This window comes from Silene latifolia, chromosome X (genome assembly GCF_048544455.1).
Source record: "Silene latifolia isolate original U9 population chromosome X, ASM4854445v1, whole genome shotgun sequence".
NCBI lineage: Eukaryota > Viridiplantae > Streptophyta > Magnoliopsida > Caryophyllales > Caryophyllaceae > Silene > Silene latifolia.
In genome coordinates, this window is record NC_133537.1 from 183457550 (window position 1) to 183464915 (window position 7366).

Below are 7366 nucleotides of genomic sequence, written 5' to 3' on the forward strand. Positions count from 1 at the left end.
TTTTAATTTTTGAAAACTTCCTGTAACAGTGCTACTCGATCGAGTATATAGCGATACTCGATCGAGTGCCATGCTACTCGATCGAGTGTCCTGGCTACTCGATCGAGTAGCCCACAGATCAAAATGCTTTACTTTATACATGCCTGCAGCTACTCGATAGAGTACGGGGTACTCTGTCGAGTACCTACAGGCCAAAGTGCTTATAAAACTCGTCATAAACCAACCCACATGTACATAGTCGTCATATAAAATCGAGTCGGGATGACTCCCCGACTCCCAACATCCTGCAACAAGGTCAAAGTATCAAATCCGGCCTTATGGCCAACAATACAAGTCCAACTAAGTCTCAACGAAAACAACTACTAAAGTCTGACAATACTACCAACATCTAAAACCAACTACCATCAACAAAGACAAGTACAAGGAGTATCACTCCTCCTGCTGCTGCTGCTGCTCAACCATCACCTCATCATCACCACCACTGCCAGAAGTACCTGCTCCCGATGACCCAATCCCCGCATCCACTCCTGCTCCTGCTCCTGGGCCCACGTACCATGGAGTCAAGCCACCATAGGCAAAGAAATGAGGTGTCCCCCACGTCGACTGATCCACCCCGTAGGAATGGAAAACCCCTGTGTAGTCCCCCACTCCACTCCACCAAACCGGATGCGGTCCCTCTGTCCCTATCCCCTGAGCGTACGCCATCTCGTGCATGTTCCGGAGTGTCAAGGTAGATGACACTCTCTCCGCCAAGTAGCTGGATCGCGTCTTCGGGGTGTCGAAGTAAGGGTAGCACGGAAAAGGATGCTGCTGCTGCTGTGGTGCCACCGGCCGTGGCCTAGTCTCCGAGGTCCTCTCCCTCACTCGACGGGGTCCTCTCCCCAACCTAGGTCTCTCCACCGCCACGACCGACGCATTCTCGCCCTTCTTCGGCTCTGGCATCACCTCGAGAATCGTGTCGCCGATGAGGTAGGTCTGCAGATGGCGGGGTCTATCATCATCCTCCTCGTCCTCCTCCTCATCATCGGAGTCCACAGTCACTACCGCCGGCTCTAAGGGCTCCGTGGGTGGGAGGTGCTCAGGAGCTGGAATTTTCATCCAACTCACGCCCCACACCTTCCAAGCTAGGCTACCGTCAGCCAAAGTCCTCAACCATTTCAGGTTGAGATAGTAGTCACGATCCATAGTGGGCACCGGGGTAACTAGAGGCACGTACTCCGAAGAAGCCTCGAAAGAGGTTAGCTTTTCAGCTAACCGAATGGCGATAGCGCCACAACTCAAATACCGGGAAGTGGCAGTGGTCATCAAGGCCAGGGCAGCACAAACCATCGAAGGAGCATTAAAGACCACTTTCCTGGTCCGCTCCGGGTTCAAGTAAGACATCAGAAGTAACACCTCATGGTTGTTCAGCTTACTGATATCCGGTCGATCATAAATGAGGTTCGAGAGAGAAGGAAGAAAGATCCTCAATGTGACATCTTCGAACGTCATTAATCGGCATGTTACTCGAGGTAGGAGGTGGTTCCGGTCGACAAGGCATTAGGCGGCATACACCGCACTCAGCAGGGATATCGGTGATGGAGTCCTTGGGAGGCTTGGCCAACCCAAGGTGAGAAGCAAATTGGTCCATAAAAAGCAAGAAACTAGTGTTCATCAACCGAAACTCAACGGTCTGGCCAGCGGGGTCATAGATAAAGGAGCTCATAAACTCCAAGGTAAGAAAAGGATAAGAGTGTTTCCTCAGCCTATATAAACCCATAAGGCCCAAAGTCTCAAAAATGTGACGGACATCCGTCTCTATCTCCAATTCCTCCAACAAAGTAGTGTCTATACACCTTGTAGGTCTCATTTTGCGTTTTTGTAAAGCTACAAAACACTCTCTCTGCTTGAAATCAACAAAAACAACAGAAGAGTACTCTGGAACTGTGGGTACCACATGTCCACTCCCTTCCCCCATCTCAGATGGATTACCCCTCCCCCGTTTACTTTGACGGGTTCCTATGTTCAGTCTCAGCATCTGTTTCGGCATATGTTCAAACAAACTTGTATAAACATGCAAACATTTACTTCACGTAATTCGGACTTTACACATTCAGCTAGGCATACAAATTTCACCCACAAATTTGACATGTGAAGCACATAATTCATGCTATTAACCTTGAATATTAAGCTATGTACACACATTCACCAACAGTTTCCCAAATTTTGACATACAAGCTCAGTTTACCACTACTCATAAGCCACGGTTGTGAAAAATTTATCATGGTGATTATACATGCTCAACAAATTCGAATATCCTAGCATGATTCTAAAGGTTGTTCCAAATACACTTCTAATCACATGTGAGGCGATTGTACAAGTCCATGGAGAAGTAATTTAGGACATAATATCATCATCTTCACTATTAGAAACAAATAATTCAATTCAACTTGTCAGACGGTCTCTACAGCTGTAATTATTTTGACATGTTTTTAATCACTTAGCATTACTATTATCATATTGAAGTTCAAACTTTACTTAATCATTCATATACAACACCAAATTCCACATATATATCACGAATTTCCATTTGAGGCACTTTTCAGACGGAGTTTTAAGGCAACTCTCTAAGATGAAAATCATCAAAATTCATTCTCCAATGTGATATAAACAAGGTATAGTACTCAATTTCATCACCTAATCCGTGTAAAATACCCAAAAATCGATTTTGATTTTCGTAACCCTAGAAATTTCGGGTTCAATTTTTTTGCAATTTCTAGTCTAATTTACAGCACTTAATCACCAACAATCAAAGAAAGAGGCGTGTGAGTCATATTTCAATAATTAAAAGCAATAATCTATGCATGTGAATCGAAAATTTCAGATTGTTTCAACATCCTAACACATTCAAATCAATAAATCATGTAAATTAGGAAGAAAAGCATACCTTAGTAGAGTAGCAAAGTAAAGAAACGAAATTAAACCAAGAAATCAACCCCAAGAATTACCACCAACACAAGATGAAGCAAGGTTTTGAGAGGAATTTAGGCTTTAGACTTTTTCGAACTATAGAGGAAGAATGAGAAGAAATAGAAAGAATAGGGGTTTTAAGAAAAGCATACCCGTAGGATTCACTGTACAGTAACCTACTCGATCGAGTGCCTAGGGTACTCGATCGAGTACCACCCTACTCGATCGAGTAGGCGCTAATTCGTCGAGTATCTGCAGGAATTTTTCCCACATCCCGGCGTCATAGCTTCCTAACTAGATCGAGTGAGGTCTACTCGGTCTAGTAAGCACTCGCACTCGGTCAAGTATAGTTAAGTACTCGGTCAGAAATACGAAGTAACTTGAAGATTCCTGCAAAACAGCATGTGTGTCGATTCCAAACTAAGTTCGGAATTCGGCACCAATTATCGCACTTGCTCGCGCATTACCATCACTACTCACGCATAACGTATCGTCTCAACTACTAAAGTGTTCGTCACATTACGCTACGCAAATTACCCAAATCGGTTTACCTGCTACCGAATCTTCTATAAACATAATCACGCCATCATATTACACTTAAACTTACTTTACATGTTACTACTAAACTCGTGTCCACCTCAATTTGAAGCGTATAATTAACATCAATTCTTTCTTTCACTTATCATATAAATACATACTTTTCAAAACAAATTATTCTATCATGTTTTACATTCTATCATAAGCAATTCATCTTGCACGAATCAAATATTACGCAGCCGAAAAATTTCAACCAACAAATAAGGCATAAACGCATTACTATATGCTATGTCTCGAATGATAACTCAACTATACTATAACTATCATCATAGTAATTACGGTAGGATTTATAAACTCGTATGTGACTACCGTCATCATCAACTTATAGCAAACACCAACATGTTCACTCTTCATGTCACGACATACTCTTCCACCCTTTCACGCATCTCAATCACGTAAACTTTTATCACGTATCTCATAACCATCGTAATGGATCACTAACCATGCCAAAACTTTACTAAGCACGGCCCAAATACAGCTATCACATCCTTATTAACTATAACCAAGGCTCAACTACAAGTAGTTCCGACACAATTAGCATAAACATTACACATAAACACACGGATTCCACATTCCCGTACCATGTGACTGGCTTAAGTATCATGGGGCCAAGATTTTGAAATGAGGGCGCCTACTCACCCAAAACCTAGCATCAGCTGGGCTCCCATTACACATACACCAGGTTCATTTTATTAGACTCCCTACGTTCATTATGTTCATTTGTTACAGGTTCCAAAATCGTCGCTCTGATACCACTTTGTAACACCCCCATATTCAGAGGAGCCTTAACTAGGCCTTCCTTAGCATATAAGGGCGTTACCATCTCGGTTGCCCGAGGATAGTAATAATCAAATGTCGATAAGAGAACTATTATGCTATATTACAAGTGATTTAAACAACAAACGATATAAAAGGTACAACTCCAAGACTACTCGCTACTGCTATCAAATCTCGTGAAGACTCATCCCTGCCCAGACTCCAGCTATCAACAACATCAACACCTGCTAAGACCGACTGCTCACCATAAGGGATCACGGCAGACACATAACAAACAAACAACCACACAAGGTCGGTACTGAGATAAGATACGACAACGGCAACTACAATTATCAATACAAACAATGCTATCAGTCTCAAACACAATCACGATAACCCAACCAACTCTATCAAAGACTATCCACTGGACCAGTCCTGCCAGTGGGGGACCGCAGCCGTTCCCACCAAATCCCCGCTCCTCATAATGAGCGATAACCCTGTCCATTAATGTGCACATCCCCTCCCGTGGCGGGTTCCACGGAGGGCGAAACTAAGGCGTGAAGCCACTCCCGGAAGTGACCTCACTCAGCCGAGGACACGCCTCAAGAACCAGAAACAACAACCACAATCACCATCACAACCGTCACAATACAGCTATGATACTAAGCAATCACAATACAGTCACAACGACCGACATACTAGACCATCTACAGAAACTGAGTAGGCGAACCTACCTTTGAGCAACTGCAACCAATCCATGCCGACAAACAACATATCCAGCAACCAAGCAACGCCTATAACCACAATACAATTATCTATTACCAACAAGCAAACCCTAATTGTAAAGAACAAGGACACGGATGATGATTATGAAATACCTATAGGGAGAAACTCAGCCAAAGACCGCTACCCGACTCAAGTGACGCTCTCCTAAGGCACAAGGATCTTCAAAAGGCTTCCATGGAGGTTTTGAGGTGAAGGGAAGGGAAAGAGACGACTGAAGGTTAGGAGGAAAGTGGCGGAAGTGATATGCGGATTTAACAAAACGTGATATAAAACCCTCGCTGAACACTCGGTACTCGATCGAGTACCCAACATACTCGATCGAGTGGCCCCCTACTCGATCGAGTAACTTAGCTACTCGATCGAGTAGCCTCTACTCTGTCGAGTACCACTCTTAACACGCAACCCAAGATGATTTTGGCACTCACTTCTAAGGCTATTCCCGCTCCCAAGGTCAGTCAATGCTGGTCAAAGGGTCTCAAAAAGGGCGGGTATTACACTAGTGACTTACCGACGAAACTGACACGAAAGAGATGAACGAAAGACTCATGAATGATCAATTGCCTTGAGAGTGATTAAGGATGATTAGAGGAGTGAAGAACGTAATAAGGTTTTGGTAAAAATGAATAGAAACTGTTAAACTCGATTTATATAATCCTTAATCATCCTTAATCAAACCGCGGAAATAAATCCCGTCAGACTGGGTACTCGGTTGACTATCTGGAGTACTCGGCCGAGTACCCCTTACTTGGCCGAGTATTACACTACTTGGTCGAGTGTTCTTGGACAGTAGCCTGGCCAGAAAACACACGATACCTTACTCGGCCGATTTAGCTCTATTTGGCCGAGTAATCTAGACTCAGAAAACCGTGGTATTACAGTCTTCCCTCCTTAAAACGAACTTCGTCCCCGAAGTTTATACCATACCCAAAACAAAACTATACAAAGCAACACTAACTACTCAAAGACAACACATACAACTACTCAAAAGAACCACTCACACTGACTATGAACAACAAAAACTCATCCCAAGCTCAAAGATACCAACAGCATAACCATGTTGACCTCAAACCAACTCAAAACATGCATGCGACCATCTCCTACCCCCCCCCCCCCCCCTCCTTAAAAGACGACGATTATGTCCTCGTAACCAAACATACGTGGTCAAAAAGGTGAGGAAAACGCTCTCTCATATACTCCTCCGGTTCCCATGTGGCCTCTTCCACATTGTGATTAGATCAAAGTACCATAAGTAAGACGGTCTCACCATTCCTTGTCTTACGTACCTTTTTATCCAAAATATCCTTAGGAAACTCTGCATAAGTTAGAGACTTGTCTAACTCTATGTTCTCAAGCTCAATCACATGTGATCGATCCCTCACATACTTCCAGAGTTGTGATACATGAAACACGTTGTGGACCCGATCAAGCGATGGTGGTAAACCTAGCCGATAAGGTACTTCACCTACCCGGTCTAGAATCTCATAAGGACCGATAAAATTCATACTCAACTTCCCTTTCATGCTAAACCTCATCACTCCTCGGATTGGTGACACTTTCAAAAGGACCTTGTCACCTACCATGAACTCAATGTCCCTACGGTGCAAATCCGCGTAACTCTTTTGTCGATCCTGAGCTGCTTTCATCTTTTGGCGAATCAAGTGAACTTGTTCAATCATATCATGCACCATCTGTGACCCCAAAACCACTGCCTGAGCACTATCATCCCAACATACTGGACACCTGCACTTCCTGCCAAACAAAGCCTCAAAAGGTGTCATCCCAAAACTGGTGTGATAGCTGTTGTTGTATGAAAACTGGATCAAGTCCAACCTATCTTCCCAACTTCCACCAAACTCCATGGCGCAAGCCATCAATATATCCTCTAAAGTCTTGATAGTCTTTTCGGTCTGACCATCTGTCGCAGGATGAAATGTTGTACTCATCTTTAAAGTAGTTCCCATCAAGTCCTGCAACTCTTGCAAAAACCGTGATATGAACCTCGCATCTCGATCTGACACTATATCCTTTGGTACCCCATGTAACCTAACCACATGCTTCCTATATCCCAACGCTAGCTGCATCTTACTCCAAGTATCTTTCATCGGGATAAAGTGGGCCGACTTTGTTAACCTGTCGACGATCACCCAAATCATATCGTTATCTTGCTGTGTTCTTGGCAACCCCACGATCAAATCCATAGAGACCGACTCCCATTTCCATTCTGGTACCTCAAGTGACTGAATCTTACCTTATGGTCTTCGTTGTTCCCCATTTACTC